Source organism: Gymnogyps californianus, chromosome 15, assembly GCF_018139145.2.
Source record: "Gymnogyps californianus isolate 813 chromosome 15, ASM1813914v2, whole genome shotgun sequence".
NCBI classification, from domain to species: Eukaryota; Metazoa; Chordata; class Aves; order Accipitriformes; family Cathartidae; genus Gymnogyps; species Gymnogyps californianus.
In genome coordinates, this window is record NC_059485.1 from 7,565,051 (window position 1) to 7,587,136 (window position 22,086).

At 42.0% G+C, this 22,086-nt stretch overlaps 1 long non-coding RNA gene across 1 annotated transcript in view; it reads left to right on the forward strand.

The window, feature by feature from the left end:
* Nucleotides 1–22,086, forward strand: part of LOC127022484 (uncharacterized) — a 51,397-nt gene that overhangs the window by 27,245 nt on the left and 2,066 nt on the right. The gene's annotated exons all lie outside the window — the stretch shown is intronic.

The following is a 22,086-nucleotide window of genomic DNA, read 5'->3' on the forward strand; positions in this document are numbered from 1 at the left end:
GCGCTGGGACAGGCACTCTTCTGCTGGTGTAAGGGCACCCACACCAGGCAGCAGATGTTGTGAGCAGTGCGTAGCTGTTGTGTGAATGCAGGCTCAAAGGATGCTTCACAGCGAGCATCTCTCAAAGGCCCCATTAAAGCATTTCTCATCTTTCTGGCCATATCAAATAAGAAAAGTTTGGCTCAGAGAAAGATGTTTTCAAATGAATCTTGGCTTTCAAACCTGGACTCCACCCTGTTCCAAGGGTGCTGATTTAAATGCAAATATAAAATTGTACTGAATGCAGCTGAAAAAATACGGATAGCTTCTTAGCTAGAGCAAGGCTTTTTTCCACCTGCACAAACAGAACTTTTCATGGAGACCTCTTCCCCTTGCTAGCTTCAAGAGGCAACTGTTTCTGGTCCTGAGTGTTGTTTGTTCCCAGCCCCTGAGGGGTCAAACAGCTGGTTTTTCCTCTGTGTTGGCTGGGGAGGACTGTTCAATGCATGGATCTCGGAAGAATCGCTCAGAGATGAGTTGGTACAACCTGCCACCTGATGTGCCACATGCTGAGGTGGAGCAGTGGTCTCTGCTAAAATAGATTGGACCAGGAAAGGAAATAACAATTCTATAATCTTTACCCAAGAAGAAGGAAACAGTGCTGCACACCACTATATTTTCGAAGCTCTTCGTATACAATTTTTATTTTTTAGGTAGGTGTTGTCTTTTTCCATTTGCTGTTTCCTTGGATCCTGATACTCTGAGGGTAGAAATCTGCCTCCCATCTTTGACTCCTGAGTAACACAGGAGGAGCCTTACCCTAATCCAGTAAGTACAGCAAAAACAACTGTGGAAAACAAGCTGTCAGCCACAGATTACTGCATGACCAGAACTGCAGTGCTGGCTGGTTTTTTTGTCTTCTGTTCAGACTTGAGCACTCAGTATCACAGCCTGCTCAGAGGAAAGTTTGTTTCAGTTCAGGACCCAAGCCAGAGGAACATATATTCTATCTTCCATAAAGCAGGATTGTCCCTGACAAATTGCAAACCATCACTGTGAGATTTTGAAAGAAGCTATTCTACACTTTTCTGCAAAAAATCCGTAAAACTGAGTTTCCCCCACCCACCCAAACTGATAAAACACACAACCAAAAAAAACTTGTAAATAAAACATGAGGTGGAAGAATTTTCAATGGCTTTGGGGGAAGGAAGAGACAATAGCAAAATATGTAGCAGCCTACAGCAAAACCCCACATGGACAGCAATGCATACTTGATGCACAGTAAAAAAAAAAAAAAAAAACCAAACCCCCAAGGTAGTTCATGAGTACTGTGAAATCCTATTGCAGAACTGATCTAACAATTTAGATGGGCCTTTCTTCCTAAAGAGCAGCTGAGATTCCAAAAAGTCAATTTAAACTATCTGCTTCATGTTACAGTAAATACCTCTTATTTGAAATCCTCATTCACAATCTGAGAACCCTAGTGCTTCTAGGATCCTGCTGTGAACTGCAGTTTGACCAACTCAAGCCTTACATCCCACTCTGCTGTAGAAAAGTTGTGTTGATAGAGCAAAGGAAGGAGAAGGGGAAAAAAAAAGTGGGAGAGAGGCAGCAGTACTACAGCAACCCTGTGCTTGGGCAGTACATGCACATCTGCAAGCAAAAAAGGTAGAGCAAAATGTGCTTGTTCAGCTGCAGATGTTCAGTTGATTGGTACCTCTGACAAGACAGAACTGTTCATAGGGATCTTCATTGACTGTCTTTCTACTGGGGACTGAATTCCACCACAATCAAAACTGTTTGTGAAATCATGTGTAGTCTTTTGTTGTTGTTGGGGGGGGGGTGTTTAAAAAAGGACAAGAAAACTACAGCAGCATTGGGATGGTCCATGTATGCAGTAGTAAAACAAGGAATTTCAATTCCCCTTTGGGGAATTTCAAATTATATTTTCCCTACTGTCATAGAAACTGTCAAAAATAAAAATAAGTAATTCATGCAGAAACCAAATGTTTTGACAAATCCAAAGCAACTATTTCCTCTGAAATGTCTATTGCAGGGAGTTTTGAAATGTTGGTGTTTTGTTCTGATGTGGAAGAGAAATTCACCTGAACGTATCATCCATGAAACAAAATGTCCAGTTGTGACCCAGGGCTGCAACAAAATGCTCTTACAGATAAAATTCCAGTGGTCTGAGCACTGTCAAGGATTTGGTGGATATGGCTTTAAGTCTTTTCATTAACACAGACTTTCTTTTGTTATATTCAAGTAGTTCAGTCTTTCTGCATCTCATTTATCTATGTGGAAATGATCAGGACTATGTGGATCATAGAGCTCTAGATGAAAATCATGAGAGGATCTAAAGATTTCAGGTAGAGCTGAATTACCAAAGAGACATAATCCTTTTAAAAAGTAGGGTGAATTCTCCATTCTGGGAAGCAAGACTGGACATGGAGTTTTGGGTGGGTTTTTTTTTTCTGGGGAGTAGGCATGGTTCAGCACAGATAGAGAAAGACTCAGTAGTTGGCTGGGCATCCTTATCTTAACTGTGAAAAGTGGAGAGAGGGAAAATCCAAGGCATTAAGAAAGGCCCATCTGTCTAAAACATACACTGGATAAAATCCTGATCTGTCTTGTTGATTGGTATGAATGTTTTCTCATTTTCCTCTTTCAGCTGTCTTAAAGATGTAAGTGTGGATGTGTCCTTCTGCCTTTCAAGAAGCATATACAGTAATCAGGGTTATGTTGTTTTCATAGAAACATGGAAATTAAAGTATTGCTTTTCTTTGTTCCGTTTCTGTAAGAAAGACAAAGCAGATTGTGCTGTAGCGTCCTCCTTGTAATATCTGCTATGTGCAAACGCCATGAGGGTGTGTATGAATGTGTCTGCATAACTTCCACTTCCCAGAGATAAAGACAATTCTTGGCATTTGTTCTCTGATTTACAGCTGTGCATCACTGGACCTTGTGGTCTCCAGGCCTACAACTAGACTCTGAATCTTCATCCTACCAAAGTCGATGGGAATGTAGACAGCTGGCTTGCTGGAAATTCCCTTTATTTCTGAGACTGGTATTTCTGAGCATCTCAGTGCTCCTCTTGGGCAGCACCTTGGAAGGGGGAAGCCGCGTACAGGAGTTGGCTATAGTTGGGGTGCTCCCAGGTACATCTCTCCAGCTGAGTATTGCTGGGGGATGCCCCAGAGGAGCCCAGCAGTGACTCAATTCCTTTCTTTCTCTTAAGTGTCTTCATGAAAAGGGGTGTGTGTGTTAAATTTGGGATCTCTTAACCTTAAATTGTCCCGTCCAATGGTGTTTCTCCACAGCAAATAGCTGGACCCAGTAAGATGGAGAAAATATTTAACCACATTGTTCCAGGTTTGATTACGATGTGATCTATTCTGGGAGCAATGACCATAATTGTAGTACATATTTATGAGGATGGCAGGGGGCCCAACAGGAAGCATGACATGAATCCCCAAAGTAGGGCAGCCCTCCAAGTTAGTTTATATTAACTCACTTATAGCATGGAGAGGAACAGGGAGGTAGGAACAGCAGCCGGTAGGAGTGAAGGGATACACGTGGGAAAGAGGTATTTTTCCACTCCTGCTGCTGAGTCCGTTCTGGCTCGAGGCTAGAGCTCAGCAGCCCTGTTTGTCCAGACATGTCCCAGGTTGGGCGTTTGAGGATGAGCAGCAGCGCAGTGTGACCATTAGCGCTGGCAGGGCTGCCTGCCTGGGAAGCTTGCCTGTGCCAGCAGCACATGCACCAACCCGCAGCTCGGGGGACATGCTGTCTGAGTCACTGCACGGGGAATTTGATGCAGATTTGTTGGGCAGACTGTGGGTGTGCTCTGCACCCTGACCTGTTCATGTGCTGTATCCAAACAGTTTGAGTTTGGGGTTTTTTTTCCTATTAAAAATGCTAGGTGGAAATAATAGCCGTTTGGGTTACAAAGCCTGTCGTTCTCAAGTCTCCCGTATGCTGCCTGTGCCGTAGGGCAGTAAGCTCAGCTGCAGGGCCGAGCCATAAGGCCACCGCGAGGTCCAGCCCTTGCTGTAGTCACACTGCCCTGGGTGCTGCACACTGTGCACTGCCTGGGCGATATAATGAATGTCCTGACGTGAATCTGGCTGTTTAAGAGCAGTCTGTGTTTTTCAGTAGACTTTCTCCTGTCCTGTCATACCTTTCAAATTGGCAAGAGTCTTGATCGCTGCTGCGTGTGCAGGTAGGGACAGGCAAGTGTTCAATTCCTTCATCTCCCCAGCAATTGCAGGAGGGGCCACGGTCCCAAAGAACACGTAAATGCCTGCAGTGAGCGCTGATCTGCGTAATGCCTGAAATCAGGCTCTGGACCTTGTTTAGAGAAACTGTTCTTTATGAGGACTGTGTTTTCTAAACACAATGTTTAGAAAATCTGTGGCAAATTTAGGAAGAACATAGAGATGTTTGCCAATATTTGTGAAATGTCGCAGAGAGTTTCAGGGGCAGTTTTATGACTCCTTTCAAAGTTTTTATTATGTTTTATAGTAAAAGCAGGATTACAGTGTTACCTTATAAAGTAAGTAGATGTATCAGTAGACATTAAACAAAAACGGACTGCTTTTACTGGTGCAGATAAGTCTCAAATCTCAAATAGGAAAGCACGTTTATTCTCAGAGCTATAACCAAGCAAGCAATAAAATGGCTGCAAAGTTGCACCTAGTTTTATCAAGTACCTACCCATTCTTTTAAAGGCAATCCTAAGCAAACACTACCTGGGAATTCCCATGTGCCTGAATTAAGAGGCAATAGTGTTAAGTGTGGTGAAGATGTGGGAAACACCCTAAGGCCCAATTGAGAAGAAAAAACCACATGCTACAGTTATCGTCTGTCCTGGGATGTTCTGCTCTTTTCTTTACTGCAATATCTGAATTAAAATCTTTGCTTATAACCTGCAGCACTGTGCATCTGTTTCTGCTTTTGCTGATGTCTGTGGCAAGAGTGCATTAATAAAATTTGGCTTCTCTCCATTGATACAATCCTCCAAGCATTCACTTCTCTGTGACAGGCAGGGAAGAGCTGAATAGCCTCATAGGCTCCAATGACCCTTCTCCAGCAGAAAGCTTAATGCAATTAGTCTCCACTGGTGTCTATTATAGTGAAGTTTTCCTGCTAGTACAGTGCTATGAATGTACTACGGGCAGCAGGGATGCCTGGCTTGCCCTGGTATCTTGGAGAGGAGAAAGGGTAGTTAAGATATGTATGTACTGTGAGATGCGGCTTGCCATGTAGCCAAGGCAAAGAGAAGTGGCTTTAAGGTAATGAAATGAGCTACCATAATCACAGGGATGGCTCAAAATAGTTTTCAAGGACGTTTGGCAAACAGCATGTCCAGCATGGACTTAACCTATTGCTTGAGTCTGATAGCCCTGCCTTGCACGACAGCAAGGTGGAATCCAGCCCGGGGCACCACGTGGTGCTGGGCACCCTCCTCTGCTGTCACCAGTGGCCCTCAGGGAAGCGCCCAGACCACACGGGGAGGCTAGAAGGGACAATGGTCTGTATCAGCCCATGCACATGTTTCCCATGGCTTTCAGATGTTTTTCTGATCCTCCCCAGATCTTCATTTGTACTCCCAAATCCCACCGGAGTCACTGGAGGAAGACGAGTCTCCGGAAAGTCCTCCAACAGCAGCACAAATTATGCGAGGATTCAGACAAGTCCTAACCTGACATTTTTCAAAATGAAATGCAAGACCTGCTGCTTGCTTTTGCCCTGTAACAGCAGCTGAAGCGCAAACAACATCATTTGCCATGGATGATGACAAGGAGAGAAAAGAGAGGGATGGGGAAGGAGTGAGAAAAAAGAAGTATTGACTCAAATTATAGAGGAAACCAAGCTTCTCCATAGACAATTTTGATGAAACTATTAATTTTGTGTGTAGCGCTTAGAAATTATCGTGATATATCCACTGTCTGTACCAGAGCTAGAAAGCTAATTATATCAGATACAGAGGAAGATGCAATTATCTCCCCTTCCTCAGCAGGGCTCATGGCTGCCACAACAGCAGGACAATGTGAGGGCTTCCTGCAGCCCATGGCAATGGAGGAGGCCGAAAGAAGACCCCCGGGATGCTCCAGGCTGGAATGCTCAGGGCTGCCTGCTGCAGAGGGGGTTGGGCAAATGGGGTCCATTTTATGCAGCCCATCATGGACGTTTCCTCTCTTTCCCCCAGCTGAGCCAACCAACCAGCCAACGGGCTCTGCAAGGTTATTCCTCGTGAGATTGAACCTATAACTAGGTGGGGGTTTCTCACAGAGGTGACACACCTCCAAGCATTACCCAAACCTTGCAAAATTAACTTCTGCAGAAAACCTATAAAAGTAGGGAGAGGGGAGAAAAAAAAAAAGAATGCATTCCAATGGAGCCAAAGACCATGACCTCTTTAAATGTTATTAAGTCAATAATTAAGTGAATTTGGAGTGTGAACTGTGTATCCACTTTAAATGGATTAATGATATGAGAATTCATACAAAATTGCTGTGTTGATTTTATGTTAATGGCTGTTTGAATATAAGCTGAACTATTAACCAAGGATAAGTGGAACTAATGTGCCAGCATTACTATAGAAATATAATTGAAAGGATGGTCTGCAATTTGCAAAGGGCCTCATTTCTCTGGAGTGGGTCGGGGGAACAAAGGCTCCCTTGGACAGATTGGAAGGATGTCAGTTAAGGCGGGAGGGCTGTAAATGGAGGGATGCTTAAAAGAAGCCTGAATGGCTTAAATAAAAGCTCAAGGGAGAGGTATAATTCAGCTGTCAATAGTGACATTGGAGACACCCAGCAGGGCAGGATATCTAGTTTGTTAAGATCACCAGTTTGTGCTTTAAACCTCTCAGGACATTCCCAAGACTGCTGTGTTTTATGCCAGCAGCCAAGGAGCAAATATTCCCAAGATCTTGGAGATAAATTTGTGCTTAAAGCTGCATTCACATGAGTCAACCTTTTCCCTCACTCCATCCCATCCTAAGTGCAGCATGGCAGGGACAGGGAAGCGGCTCCAAAAGCATAGGAAAAGTTGTGTTGGTTAGTAAAGGAGGCACGGTGAGTAGGAATGGCATGAAAATGAGCAGAAGGAAATGTAAGCTGGCTGTCAGTGTGTTTTTCCAAACAGCGAAGTCTGGTCGATCGTGGAATCCCCATTACTTGAATCATTTAAATATAAGCTGGATAAAAGCCCTCAAGGAAATACTACAGAGCGTATTCCTGCTTTGGCAGGCAGTTGACAAGGATGACCTAATAAGTCTTTCCAGCTCTTAGTTCTTGGGGGCTATGGTTAAAATAAAGATAGGATAGGAACGGCTGCTGAATGACCTTCTTTGTTCTCAGCCTTGGATTTTTTCCCTCCCCTCTCAGAGGGAGCACCCAAGGTGCAGAGTGGGCAGCCTGTGTGCAGCCCACAAAGGCAGGAGCACTTTGGGGTACCCAGGGATCTTGAAGCCTTGAGTCTTCCCTCGCTTATGGCTCTCTTATGTGCTAGTGTGGTTCCTCTTGATTTGTGTGAGTGGGGGTAAAATCAGGCTCAAGGCTTTTGATGCTGATAATTTTACATAATGTTGTGATAATATGATGGCAGTCCTCTGCAATAAGTTGGCTTTGGAGGTGCAAAAGTGTGGGTTTAGGGTAACTGCTGCAAACTTGCTAACCGGGTGGAAAAAGTGGATAGTTTTCTGCTGGATCAGTGGGTTGAACTGGCTCAGTGGGGTGTCTCACAAGGGACAGGCAGTGCAAGGAGGAGGCTGGAGCTGCTCAGGCAGGAGCGGGGAGTGAGGGGAGGAAGGAGCAGTGATGGCAAAGGGAGCAGGATTCGCACATTTAGCAATGGTAAACTGATGGATCTGCTCAGGCGTGCTGTGTCACTTCATGCTTAGTTTCCCTATTGGAAATGTAGGGATAAAGATGCTTCCTCTGTACACTGATTTCAGAGCTACTGCTAAAAAGCCACCCACAAGGGTAGGTCTGCTCTTTGTAAAAGCGAGTGCCTCTCCAAGGACTGGCTTTAAAACTATAGATTTAACATGACTTTAGGTTTTGAGATGAAGCTGCAAGTTCTCTGTTGCTGTTGTGTGATTGCTAGTGATTGAAAAGATACCAATGGGACCTGGTTGAATGCCCAGATGTCTATAAGAGCCATTGATTCTTGACTCTAATGAGGATTAGATCAGGCTCCGTAGGTTTGCACATAAAACCAGCAATGCTTTGTCAAAAAATAAATCAGTGCTCAGAATTTATGGGCAACATTATGAACACAGAATTGGGTAGGTGATTAAAAACGTTGTTCATAATGTAATACTGCTGATATTTAAAGAAAATGTAAATAAATCCTTAATCATGTTTTCCATCCTTTTGAGGCTTCTCTGCCAGAACTACAAACAAACAAACAAACAAAAGCAGCATATAGATGTTTGGAAAATAAGCTGCATAATTAGCTAATCTCATCTAACTGAGGCATAATGATAAACTGGATCGTACATATTTTGTAGTTTATTACTATTAGCATGACTGTGTTTCAAGGTCAGATTTTTTATTCCTCTAACTTCATAAAAATGCACGCTTGGAAGAAATTAAAGTTATTTTGTATTATAGATTGCAGGAAATACTAATATTAATTGCTTAGAGGCATGAAAAATACAACACATCTTACAGTTTTGGGTGAAATTCTTCCATTATTGATTTGGGTCTGGCTATTAATACACCAAATCTTGATTTTTTTCACTCAGAGCCAAATCTCCACATTCCCAGAATATTCAGTATGCTTAGAAATCTACATCTTTGTGTGCAAACTTACATTTGCAAATTTACAAATGCAAATTTGCATATTTACATGTTCAGTTTGTCAAAAGCTTTCTCCCAATATTATTATATATATTATCAAGCTATAAGGCTTAGCTCTCTGGGTCTCTGTCCTCTGGGGCAAAGCTCAGTACAGCCGAGCATAATTCTCCATTTGTACTGGGATGAATTCTTCCTTAGGGCTGCATTTTGATACATTTACTCATCTTCCTTGAATATCACTTTATTTCGCTAGTAGTCCAATCTAGTAATGGACATACCAGTAATATATTTCGCACTTACAGAGTAATATACCACTTGACAGATGGAAAGTTATGTGAGTAGTTATTCATAAAGGAGAGGAGGAATGACTGCAGGTCGACCCAGTAGCAGAAGTGGGAGCCTCCACCTGGATGAGGAGCTTGGCAGGGTGGGATTGCCAGTGGAAAAGGTTGGGAACAGCTTACTGTTGTAAGTCTTTATTTTTTTCCACTGTACCATAGCTATGTATCCTTTCACTGCCAGACATATGGGCAGCCCCTAATGAGGCTTACATTATTGCTACTTAATATGCAAGTTGTTTTAAAGCAAGTGAAACTTGCAATGGTAATGAACACTTAAGCAAAACACATTTTTCTTCACTGGCCCATTACTATCCAGAGATAGCTAATATCTGCTAAATGATTTTTCTCTCAAAGATAATGCCCAGATAAGCCATTAATGCCTCCTCCCATGCAAAAATGGTGTCAGATCCTCTAAAAGTAGGAGGTTGACTTTACGACCACAGTGTCTGAAAGCAAAATACAAAGTCTGGCAACCTTTCCGCTTGCCTTTGGTGCCTACAGGGGATGCCCGGGTTATGTTTTTGAGGTTTTCTCCAAAGTCATCAGAGCTGAACAGTTGCGTTTTGTTTTGTTTGTTCTGAAGGTTAAAATTATCAGTTAATTAAATGCTTTCAGTAGGTAGCACTTTCAGAAAGATGCCAAGTATAACAGGACTCATGTTGTGGCCACCAGCTAGTGACCATGCTACAGCTCAGCAAGGGCACATACACCCACAGAATATTCTGCCACGATGTTTTTGGGCAGAGGCACTTCCTTTATGAGCAACGGTCCCCATTGCCTAACTGGTGTCAAAGCAGCTCTTCTTAGAGAGGAAAAGGTGACTTGTGCACAACCTCCTGCCTACCCCTGAAAAACACGGCGGCTCTGGTAGTCATGTTCCTCTTCAGGGTCAAAACTGGTTGTCCCTAACAAAGCTCCCCTTTATGGGAGCTTGGCTGCTATATTAATGGCATAGAGATTTTGGCCCTGTCAGCAGCATGGTTTGGCCACAACAGACTTCAGCAAAAGCCTTTCTGAATGACCGAGAAGAGAATTAACACACACCCCCCCCCCCCCGTTAATTTGCAAGACTTTATGTTTTGAAGAGCAGTGACACTGGATGCACCCACTGTGTGCACAGCCCCTGGCACCTGGAAAGGCAAAGGAGAAATCCAGCTTGGAAGCTGGGTAACTGCAAGAATATGTATAATTCGCCTCTCTGGGTTCAAAACTGGTTAAATATGGACTCCTCTTTGCCCCAAGAACAGTATTTCCTTGACTCTGAGCTGGGTCTAGTTGCAGTCCTGTGGAAACCAGAGGAAAAGCAGACTCAGCCATGTGCATGGGGACCTGGTTTGCAGAAGGTGCCTTTGCTTCTTGCCAGCCTATCTTGTCTCATCCTGGAGGAAGCAGCCAAAGAGGCTGTCCTGCCTCCGGGAGGCTCTATGGAGGGACATTTCCTTAAGGGAGGGCAAACTCATCTTCTCTTTCTCTTCTCTGCATTTCCAGTTAGGACCTAACTCCTTCCCTTCTCCTCCCCACCATCCCGATGGCCCCATTCCTCATCCAGTACTGACAAGCCCCTTGCAAGCACTTGAAAAAAATGACTTAGGTTGCTGTTCTGCCTCCAGAAACAGAAAGTATGTATTCCCCATTTCTTTAATAACCTAGGCAGTTAAATTAGAATAATATTAAGGGGCAGTTTAGTGAGGATGAAAAGCAAACAGTGCTGCCAACTTCAACAGAAAAATATCTTGAGTCAGGTTTTCATGAATTACACAGTAATCTTAAAAATCACAGTTAAAATGACTAAATTGGCCCCTTTTTCCTTTGCGTTCTGATTTCTAGGTCTTTAGGGTACAATCATAAAGTCTAGAAAATTACTATTAATAAAAATTAAGAGAGGAGCTAGCTGAGTTTCTCATGTCATTGCATGCTTCTGGCAGCCAAAGCTGAAGAACGCTCAAAAATCATAAGACTCGAGATAAAAATCATGTGAGTTGGCAACACTGTTCCAAGACTCCCCGAGAGATCCTGTACCTCCTTCAGAGAGCATAACTGTGCTTTTAAAATTACACCATTGCAAAATTAATCAGGGGAGAGGATCAGATGGAATAAATGGAAGGGAGTTTTGCAATGACTTAGAGTTATGGCCAGAGGAGGCTGACTCATGCCTCGCTGCAGCTCTGGTGCACGTCCTGTCATGCTGCTTTGTTCGGGGCTCCGGACATGTCCGAGATGAAGGCATATTGCATGTCTTGACTTCCTTCAAAGAATCAGCAGAATCAGTGTTCCCTGGGTCAGGGAGATGAAACAGTTGCTTATCAGGAGAGCGGCATGGCAGCAGGGAGGTGAAATCTCTACACAACCACAGTGCAGGAAATTGTTGTTTTCTTCCCTCAATAAAGGAAAAGGCCAATTTTCATCTTCATCCAGCCTAGGTAATATTTCTGAAGTTAGTTAAACTCATGTTTGTGACCACAGAGTTATACTTAGTCTGTCAGACCCTATTGATTTCCAAGTATCAACGTTTTATTGCAATATTATTAAGTGTATTATAGCTGTTCAAACAGTACTTTCCAAGGCTCTGTTCTCTGGTTGATCTGTGAATGATTTACAAACTGCTTCTGGTTTCTGAGCTTACCATTAGGTGCTAGGCCATGTAGTTATTTGGAAATGTGTATGATTCAAGCAAATCATTGACAGCACATGAAATGTTCATGTACAAAGGGAGATGTTCAAAAGCACAAAGGATACGTGAGCAACAAACAAGCGTTGGCAGACCAGAAAAGCACAGCTTCCACATCCTATGTGTACCATCTTCTAGGTGATTTGGTTATTTATTATTTGTGGAGTGTAATCAGCCACATTGTTTTTTACTTTGTAATTTGATGGTTGCAACCATCCCCCAACAGGAAAATGATGCGAAGGGAAGAACAGATGGCGAGCCAGACCACTACCAGCTGGGCAAAGCCTGTGGCTTGCTCCTTGGGGTCCCAGATCGATTTTTGCCCATAATTACAAATGATGCTTTGACCAGGAATGTGGAAAATCAAGGGGCTGTGAGTTCCCCGTTGGTGGAGATGTTTCCAAGCATTATAAGCGCTTCTTCACATGTCTGTAGTAAAGGAGTTGAAATACAGACTTGGCTATTTCACAAATTATCTTCTCAAAGTTGGTAGATGGGGAAAATCTAGTGAAGGTGCCCAAGGTTACTCCAAACTGACACCTCAGATGTAATTTGGCCCCTTGAGTCCTTCACTTCATTTGGAGGAAGGTTGGTATGAAGCGTGCAGCTCTGACAGCGACTCTGCTGTGTACTTGTTTCAAATGTATCTTAAGCGTATGTATGGAGCAGGATTTTTTTTTTTCTTTAACTTTGTTAATATAGTGCTAGAAAGATAAAGAGAGTAGCTGTAAATACCCAGCACGGGTGGGAGATGGATGGAGGACAACATGTTGGAACTTGTTAGGGAAGAGTTTTGGAAACAGAGTGCACCCAATTCTCCTTTCACTGATATTGAACAATTCAGGAATAACTCCATTACAATCAGCAGAGCACTGAGAGGAGAACTGAGTGAAAAATCTCTTACCAAAAAAAAAGGCATTTCTTGGCAGACGCATACCGGCTGTGGCCTGTAGGTCGCAGCAGAGTGTATGCTTTTCATTAGGAAATACCACTTCATCCTTTGTTTCCCCGGAGTGGAATTCCCCAGTGAGATAAACCAACTCGTATTTGGCCGTATCGCTAAAAAAAACCAGCCTTGACCTTGCTGGTGAGACAAAAGGATGTTGTTTTCTTTAGGTTTTTGCTACGTGGGTGTGAGCTATGTCAGGCGGTTCAGACCACGTGAATCAGCGCCATGTGGTCCAGCAGCACAGGGCCTTCCCATCATGATGGGAAAATGACAGGAAGGACTAAGACGTACCATAAGCAATGCTGGGAAAAACTGGTCCTGGAAGTCCCACCCCATTAGGTCAATTAAATTTCTCCATTTTCTTTCATGCACTTTGGATTCAAAATTTGCACAAATCCACGCAGTTGTCTGTTAAGCTAATGTATCGTATAGCAATGGAGGTATGCAAAAAATGTGACACCACATACGGTGCTGCAGTGAGAAACTGCTCCACATTAATATGATCCTGTCACGTGCTACAGAAATGAAAAACTTTAGCAGATGGCACTGATGTAACTCTTTCTGGCTGCAAAGATAGGAATAAACAATGACTTCATACGTCATTCATTTCATTGATTACTCACAAAATATTAAATACAGGTAAGAAAAAAATGCAAAACAAAATTGTATGGATGTTTCAATGACAAAGTGTTCTGGTTTTCACCAGGAAATGCTGAGAGGAATACAGCATCTAAAGCCAGTCATAAACATATAAAAATATATGAATGCCAATGGAAATTATTGACTGAACAATCTCCTTTTTGGTGGGAAATATGTTTTATCAATATTTATACTGATCTGCTTGAAATACTAAAGGCAGAATGGGAAAACCAGTCAAAACGCTGAAAAATTTGAAGCATGTTTTCAACTGGCTGAAAACCAGAAGTCATCATGTGATTATGTAAAGAAAAAACAGTCTCTGTTTCTTCAGAGATTCATTTGGTTTAAGGCCAGAAAGGACCGTTAGATCTTTTAGTTTGACATTTAGTTTAATGAAGGCCAGTTACCCCTATATTTAGCCCGAAAACTTACATTTGGTTAAATTTTTTTCCAGAAAAGCAACTAGCATCTAGTTTTGATTTGTATATGCTAAGAACTGCAGAATCCACCATTTCCTCAGTATTTTCTACAACCGGTTTATAACTTTCCCTATTAAAATGTGTTCTTAATTGCTCACTTAAAATTGTATGGCTTCACATTTCAGACCTTGCTTCTTGTTATGCTTTGCTCCTTTAGATGAAAGGGTCCTTTGATACCCAGTGTTTTCTCCTTTTGTGTGTACAAGCACAGTGCAATCAAGTCACCTTTCCATTGTCTTACTGGTTAATTAAACTGATTGAATTCCATAAATAATATGTAAAACATTTTACTAAATTATTTTAGACTCTCTTTACTCCAATTTTAAGCAGCCTTAAAAAATGCAAGTGCTAAAACAGGATAGTTTTGCTGGTGCTGTGTGCAGAGGTAAAAATCCACCCCCCCAGTTCTCTTCTTTTAGTGTATCCAAAGGTCAAATTTGCTTATTTGCCTTTTTTTTCTTTTCCTAGGAGGAGGGCTCATATTCAGTTGCTTAACTCTTTCCCAACTCACTGCTTTCCATGTAGTCTTCCTTGCTGCAATATGGCCTATACTCCTCATTGATAGCTGTGAAATTTTACATTTGGCGGGATTAAAATGCATCTTAAGTGCCCAAATTGCTAAATAATGCACATTGCTCTCCATGATTAACCTCTTATTTTCTGATGTTGATTCCTGCATGTCAGATTGCTGAAGCTTTGCAACCATCGACTGTGGTTGGCCCGCAACCATATCGTGCTACAAACAACCTCTGTTCTACAGATGTTTCATGATTTTTTATAATCAGCATGTTGTGTTCTGCTGAGATTTATGACTCACGCAACTCTAAGTGTGTTGCATCTATGCAGTTATCTTTATCCACCAAACTTGTAATCTCATCAAAGAATGACATCAGATTTATATGATGAGGCCTGTTTTCCATAAATGCATGATTACTGGCATTAATTATATTTCTATACTTTATTATTTTAATTAATTATCTTTATTAATTGAAGTTTTTATCAGCTTTCTATTGCCTGGCCTGGCATTGATGCTGGCCAGCTGGCTCACACTTCAGCTCCACTTTTGACTCTTGGCAACACACTAGCTGCCATCCAGTGTTCAGGAATTTCCGTTGTGTTAGCATATTTATTAAAAACTAATTTCAACAGGCTTGATCTTCGTGGCCCGGACACTTAATGTCACTGGTATTCTCTGTGCCCTTCCTCTTCAGTGGCAATAGCTTTCCTACTAAGTGTTGGGAGGGGGAACTGCCATCACAGCACTATGTTACCCAGGAATTCCTCTATGTCATGGCAACTTTCACATTAAATTGTCAGATATTATCACCTTCAGGCTTTTCTGTCATGACTGAGCAATATTTTAGTTCTACTTCTTATCGTATGGATAAAATCAGATGGGAGAAGCATTTCACCTAAAACTTCAGGACAGATATGTGTGATATATATGCATTAGCAACACTAGTCTCCAAAACTCATCTCTTGTGTATAGACTTCTATAGTTCTGCCATAGTCAAAGAGACAGTGAATTACTAGGATCTATCCTATATGCAACTTGAGGCTAGCATTACTCCATAGAGCTAAAAACCCAGGAATCTCCCAATTATCCATGCAGACTGACATCCGTTACTCCACCAGCACAGGCCAAGAGACTGCATTCCTGAGGAGCAATATCAGTTTTGCGTGGGTTACAATGGAGACTTGCATGGTGTGACGTTTCCATGTGAGCAGTACTAAAAACAGCCTTAGGCACACTGCATGTCTTTTCCAAACAGAGCTCGCATTTAATTTGGTGTGTTATGGAAAACTCTGGGCAAGTTTTCCACTCAGATACATTATATTTTACAAGGGCACTCTGCGAAGTAGAGCATTCTATATTTTTTTTTCATTTATCTTTAGGAAAATAAATAGAAGTCCTTATAACAATTAAATACCTGTCTGTTATTCCAAGGGAGCCAGTGTTATATGCCAGAAAAGTAAACCAATTTCTTTATCAATTGTTGGATATTTAGATTCAATGATCAAGCAGCAGTTCAATGCAACACATACGCTAGTTTATATGACTAAAGGAGAAAAAAATCATGATGAAAGAACACCATTTGGGTCCAACTCCCAGACATGATGGAAAAGCAATCAAATGCAAAATTGTCCAGATTGCACTACGGATCCATCCATCTACAGATTCCTATATCTCTTTTTCCCTCTTGGAAGTGCAGATGACATTGTGGTAGACTTGCAAATGGATCTAGCACAGAATGTGTGATCAAAATCAGCTGTGTGAGTGAGAGTGAAGAATTTTGCCCAAGAGGCAGGTAATTTAGTACAGATCTAAAAATCTCTGCCTTGGGAATAAGTAGTAGTCTCATTAGCAATACCTCCACCCACTACATATCCCTGTTGCCAGTTGTTCTGTGAAGACCTTAACAGAAGAATCTTATGTATAAGCAACGGATGCTCTGATTTGGACTGTATTCATAGAATAGTTTTAAATCTGGCTAGTAAATACCAAAATCTTGGCTGAAAAGTTGTGACGTAAGAAGCGGTTATTAAAGATGCCTGCAAACACATCCCTCATCATCCACATTTGCATACCCAGAGATTAGCTCAAATAATTGACAATAATGTCAAGCATATCTTATTTATGCTATAATTATTTTACTCACATATGTCACTGAACATAATTGTTTTCTCAGTGTTTTGAGATTCCTCCTACAGAGAGGGAGCCATGGAAGTGTCTTTCTAACATGAGCTCAGGAGTAGCTGGAAGAAGCTGCAGCTAAAGAGAGGCTGGGATATGCACAGCTGTTCTTATTTCCAGCTGTTTTTTGTATGTTCTCCGGGTGGAGCAGACGTTGATAGCTGTTCCCTTATAAAATATGTAATAGTGTACTTTATGACCTCATATATTTTCCAGTCCTAGGACCTGATCCAGAGTCCACTTAGCTCTCTGAACAGGCTTCCAGTGGCACCAGTAGAGCTCTATCAAATTCTTAATGAACCAATGCAAGTGAGAGGTAATTTAGGGCCATTATCTTTGTAGGGTTGCATATGGTTCGGTGATGCTCTAACATTTGCCTCCAGAGTTCTCTCCCTGCTGCTTCACTTGCTTTCACTAGCTGTTTTTCACCAGCCTTCGGAGATTTATATACAACAACTCCGAGTCTCTTACACTGTCTGAGGCTACTTGCCACTGAGTTGCACACATCGTACTCTCTTGCCTCCTTGGCAGGCTTCCCCGGGAAAGCTCCAGGCCCAATGGCGGTTGGTAATGTCTGATGACATTATGCGGCACTCCTTCAGTCTTGTCAGACTTTTCTGTGTTATGCGTCGTCAACTGCAGCCTCCTAATTGTGACTTGATATTTAAGTTCATTGGCAAAGGTTGTTTGCTTATGGGTTAGTATATCCACTTCAACAGCCTCAGAGAAGGGAGAGCACACTGGAGCTTTTTGTTATGGAAGAGTGCTGCAAACCCTTTCACAAGAGGCTAATTTCGCACACAGGGTGTAGGCTGAATTTGGGACACGGGGAACGTAAGTGAACGCAGAAGCCAGACTGCTGAAAACGTACTGAGACTAAAACCAGCCAGAGGGAAGGGGAAGATTCTGCGCTTGCTCCTGGGCTTGGGACTCAACATCCTGGTTGAGACCCATCTCTGCCTTCTTAGGTTTGCATCTTTAGGTTGCAAAAAATATGGCTTCAAAAACAGGATCCAGCCATTCTGCCAGCAAGTTTTGTGTGTATCGCTCATTTATGTGCAGGGGCCACTTGAACAAACAAATACTGCTTTGCCTCTTCTGCAGAAGAGGAGATTGTACTGGCTTTTTCCTACTTTGGATATGATCCAAAAGGGCTAAAGCAATTTCAAAACTAGTATGGATGTGCCAAGTACATATGTATCTCACTAGTTTGGTGTGGTTATGCTGGGGATTCCAGATATTTCACACCTACTGGATGTTTCTGGGAAATGTTGTTTCCACTCCTGCAATTCCTTGGTTTTGCTCTTGTTTGTGCTTGTCCCATTAGATCAAATGAGGCTAATGACTGAGGGATAGCCATGCTTCCCAGGGATTTGAAGACTTAAATGCTTGAAAGCTATTAACAGACATGCTCTGCTGTTGAATACATTGAAGCTTTTGCTGCAGGGGATCATCCTAAAGGCTGTAAGAAAACAACAGCTCAGTATTTTGAAAACATCAGCTCACAACTTTGTTTTAGCTAGCACAGTCTTTTTCTGATCCTAATGTAGGTCATGGCTGCAAGTTAATTTGTTCCATGTGCTATTATGATGTAGGATACATTCAGAAAAACAGGGTTCTCCCAGGGTGAGAAGAAATTATGTTTACTAAGCAGTTATAGGCCGTTTTGTTTTTTTTCCTCCCAAATTTCCCATGTGCTTTCCCATGCTTTGCTTTGCCCTCCTCCCTCCTCCTTGTTTTCCTGCATTAGCAGCCTGATTCCACATCACTGGCATAACCAGTTTAACTCCCTGTGCTCTCCAGACCTCTGGGTGTGCAGGCAGAGAGCAGCCCCATCCCACTCCCCGTTAGGGCATGCAGCTCCTCTGCAGCTCCCTCTGACTGTGCTTGAATTTGCAAGTTGGAGCAGGGACTGCACACTCACCCCCTGCCAGGCATTTTGAGGCTGGTGGATCCCAGCCTACGTGGCATTAATCGCCTCCTCCTCTGGATCCCTTACAAACCTACCCTAGGTCCTCTTCAACTTCAGTGGGAGCAGGGAGAAGTGGATGTCTCCTATGGCTTCTGGCTTTGCCTGAACTTCATCCAAACACTGAAAAGAAAAGTGCTTGTGTTTACTCTGGGCTGCATACACACCAGATTTATCTCCTGTCTGTCTGTCTGTCTGCTCTGCAGTTGGAGGAGTGGCTGCAGGGTGGCACTGGCATACCTGGGCATAGCTTTACCATAGGTGATTGGTAAAACTATATTCCTAAACCCAACTAGCAAACTGTCCTGATCAGAGGCCTTGGGCTTTAGACACTGCCCAAACTGAGACAGTGCCTTATTTCAATAAACCATGTATTTGATTAGTAGTTTGTAAGGCTGTTTGGTTGATGATGATAAACAGAGGGGCTTTGCATGCAGCCTCCCCAGTGCTATTGAATTTGCCCTGGTATCACGTATGCGTGCAGAAGAATGAGAAACCCAATTAGCGTCACCTGAGATGAAAGCTCTGTAATCATGACTGCAATCTCAGAACAATTAATCATCCACCTACAATAAGTCACCAGACTCATTTTCCTATTTTGTTTCTCAGTTCTTCTGCAAATTTAAAAGAACTACTGGAGCAAACGAGATGATGTGAGGTTTGGGATCCCAGCTCAGTACAGCTGACTGGTTAATCACAGTGGGAGCACGAGCACAGAAAACAGCCAGGGTGGCTTAACAGCTTTTGTCCCAGTCCCCTGTTGCCATCACTCAAAACTTCACCTACCATTTTACGAGCTCTCTGTGTGCCTGAAAAGGCTATTTCTGGCAACTTGAACTAAACTAGTTCAGCCACTTTGAAGACTGCAGACCCTGAAGAAAAAATAACTTTCCCATACAGATCTATAGACAGGTTGAACTTCTGTCTATATAGGTTTTTCAATTTTGTTTTAGAGTGGTTGTGCTAAAACGCCACAACACAAAAGCATCGTCATATGAGTCCTCACTGTGGAAAAAATTATTGAAAATGTAGAGAGACTGGTTGAGATATGTCCAAGTTGAAAGTTTAAGCCTATTGCTTGGAGTGTCTTTTTCAGCTTCTAAGCCAGCCACATAAAGATTGTGGGTTGCCATAATGCTGGGTGCCTTATAAATGGCTTGTGCAGTAAAAAAGGCAGCGAAGGATCACATTTTCCCTATTTAGCTTGTAAATTCATTGTACTGTGTTTCCAGGAAAACTTGATTTTCACAGCACATTAGAGACCAGGTCTTCAGTTGTTACAGAGTGATGTAGCTCCACCTAAGTCAATAGATCTCAGATGGTTTGTGGTAATAAAGGGTGGCACTGAGCCTCTGACACTCTGTCAGAGAAAGCAAAAGATTTACTTTCTCTAAAGCAAAATAGCAATTTATTAACTGTTAAAATCTGAAAAAAAAAATCTTGAAGTAAATTAATTTGTTGTGCTCTTGACATCAGCAAAAGGGGAGTTTTATCGCTTTCACCCTATGTGTGAAAATGTTGTACAGTTTTACAAGCAACGGAAGTGTGTGACCAACAGTGAGACAGAGACAGTGTGACTTATATGAAAGAAACAACACTATGAGAAAATGTAAATATTTCTAAAAAGACAAAATAGAGTCTGTAAAATTATCTTATATTTGAGACATATGGATACTATCACCAAGGATAATATAAAGAGAGAGAAAAAAAAATTAAATTCCACTTACAGGGACTTTGGAATAATCTAATAAAATGTATGTGGCTACACAGTACAATTTGGTTCTACAGTTTTAAATTCAGGAAAATGTATGGCAGGATTATATTAGTGACAACATCTCATACCTGTGCCCAGCAAGATACTGCTTTCCCCCCCTCAAATCTGTCTCTCATCTTGGATCCAAACTTTCATTGCTTATTAAGGCAAACTCCCATCCCACTCAGTGGGTTAAATTCTCTTCTCATTTACATGGAAATGGGAGGACTGAAGGATATCGTACACAGGTTACGATGTCAGATTTCCAATCAGATCATCAAAATTAAAAAGCAGTTTGATAAACCCAATTTTCCAGCTGAAAACACAGTATTTCTGATAGCTGTAATCTTTGTAAGTGATTTCTGACCCAGTTTTCATATATAAATGTCCTTGCAGCACAGGCATTTTTTCTTTCTTTCTCTATTCAGTGCCGATTTGCAGTTTCTCTCCGAGACATAAAACATTATCATGTAAATGACAGTTTTCTTAGAAAGCAAATCCACTGGGATTTTTAATTAGAATATCTTTGTGAACATCTGAACCAAACTGTAGCACACTATGAAGTCTTGAAGTGATGCTGAACAGTACTGCTCACATTTTTATTTCTTGTCTGCTGTTAGAACTATTTGGCGAAGATAATGTTTCAAAATATACAGCTTAGTCACATAAAAGTTCTTGCAACTATGAGAAAGTGAGAGAGCTTGAAATATATACGAAAACGTTCTTTGGAAGAAGGAGCAGGGCAAAACGTGCAATGAGAAATCATATTATAAAAAATCTTTAATTTATTATGAGGGCAATTTTCAGATTGCAGTGTCAAGGTCCTTCATGTTTATGAACATTTTCTGCAGTCACCTAATAACTGAGAGTCAAGGAGAATCTATCAAATTAATTTTAGTTTTGGCTGGAGAGTTAGACTTTTTAAAGAATGCTAATGATTTTGTCCAGACATTAATAAATCTGCAGTAAAACCCAGCATGCAAAAGACAAATGAAGGGACATTTTTGTCCTTCATTCCCTTTATCTTCTTGGAAGGCTGGAAATATTATTTATCTGTGCTGCTGGTGCTAGGGACAGATTTTTGAGTGCATGGGACAAGATTCAAATGTGCAGTGCAGATTAGAGGGACAAATCAAAATGGAGAATGTTGTCCTTTGTCTGCAAGGAGATGCCATTGTCCCATGAACACAGAACAGACTGGAAATTTGAGAATACCTCACCTTCACAAAGCGGAACTAAAGCTCTGGATGGCAGCTGGGAGGGTGTATCTGGGAAAGTTGGGTCTGTAAGGATCCTCATTTTCAGCCACTTTTCCTGAGCCTCTTCTGATGAGCATTGCTGGCAATAGGTAGTCCTGGTATGTTGTTCTGGTGCAGCCTGGCTGTTTTCAGGAGCTTTTCCTTAATTGCAAAGCAACCACAGCCATTGGCAGTCCCACAGGAGCGGATACTGCAGTCCAGTGGCTGTGTCCAGGCAGAAATCCATTTAACTAAAGTGAGAACCTGAGCATCTTCAACTCCCATTTGCCTCACTGGCAGCTGAAGACATTAATCATCTTGCACAGGACCCTGAATGTCTCTCGTAACTCTAAATGAGGATAAACAATGAAGTTGACTTTGTTTTTTGCAGAAAAGTGGATGTTACTGAATGTGAAGCCCAACATACAGTTTAGTCTCCTGTTACCGCCTCTATGGGGAAAAATGTAATTATATTGAGCTCTAAGTAACTTAGTTTGGGACAACTTATTTAGTCTCTCTGAAGTATCAGTCCATTCCCCAGAGCATTAAAAAATGAATGCTGG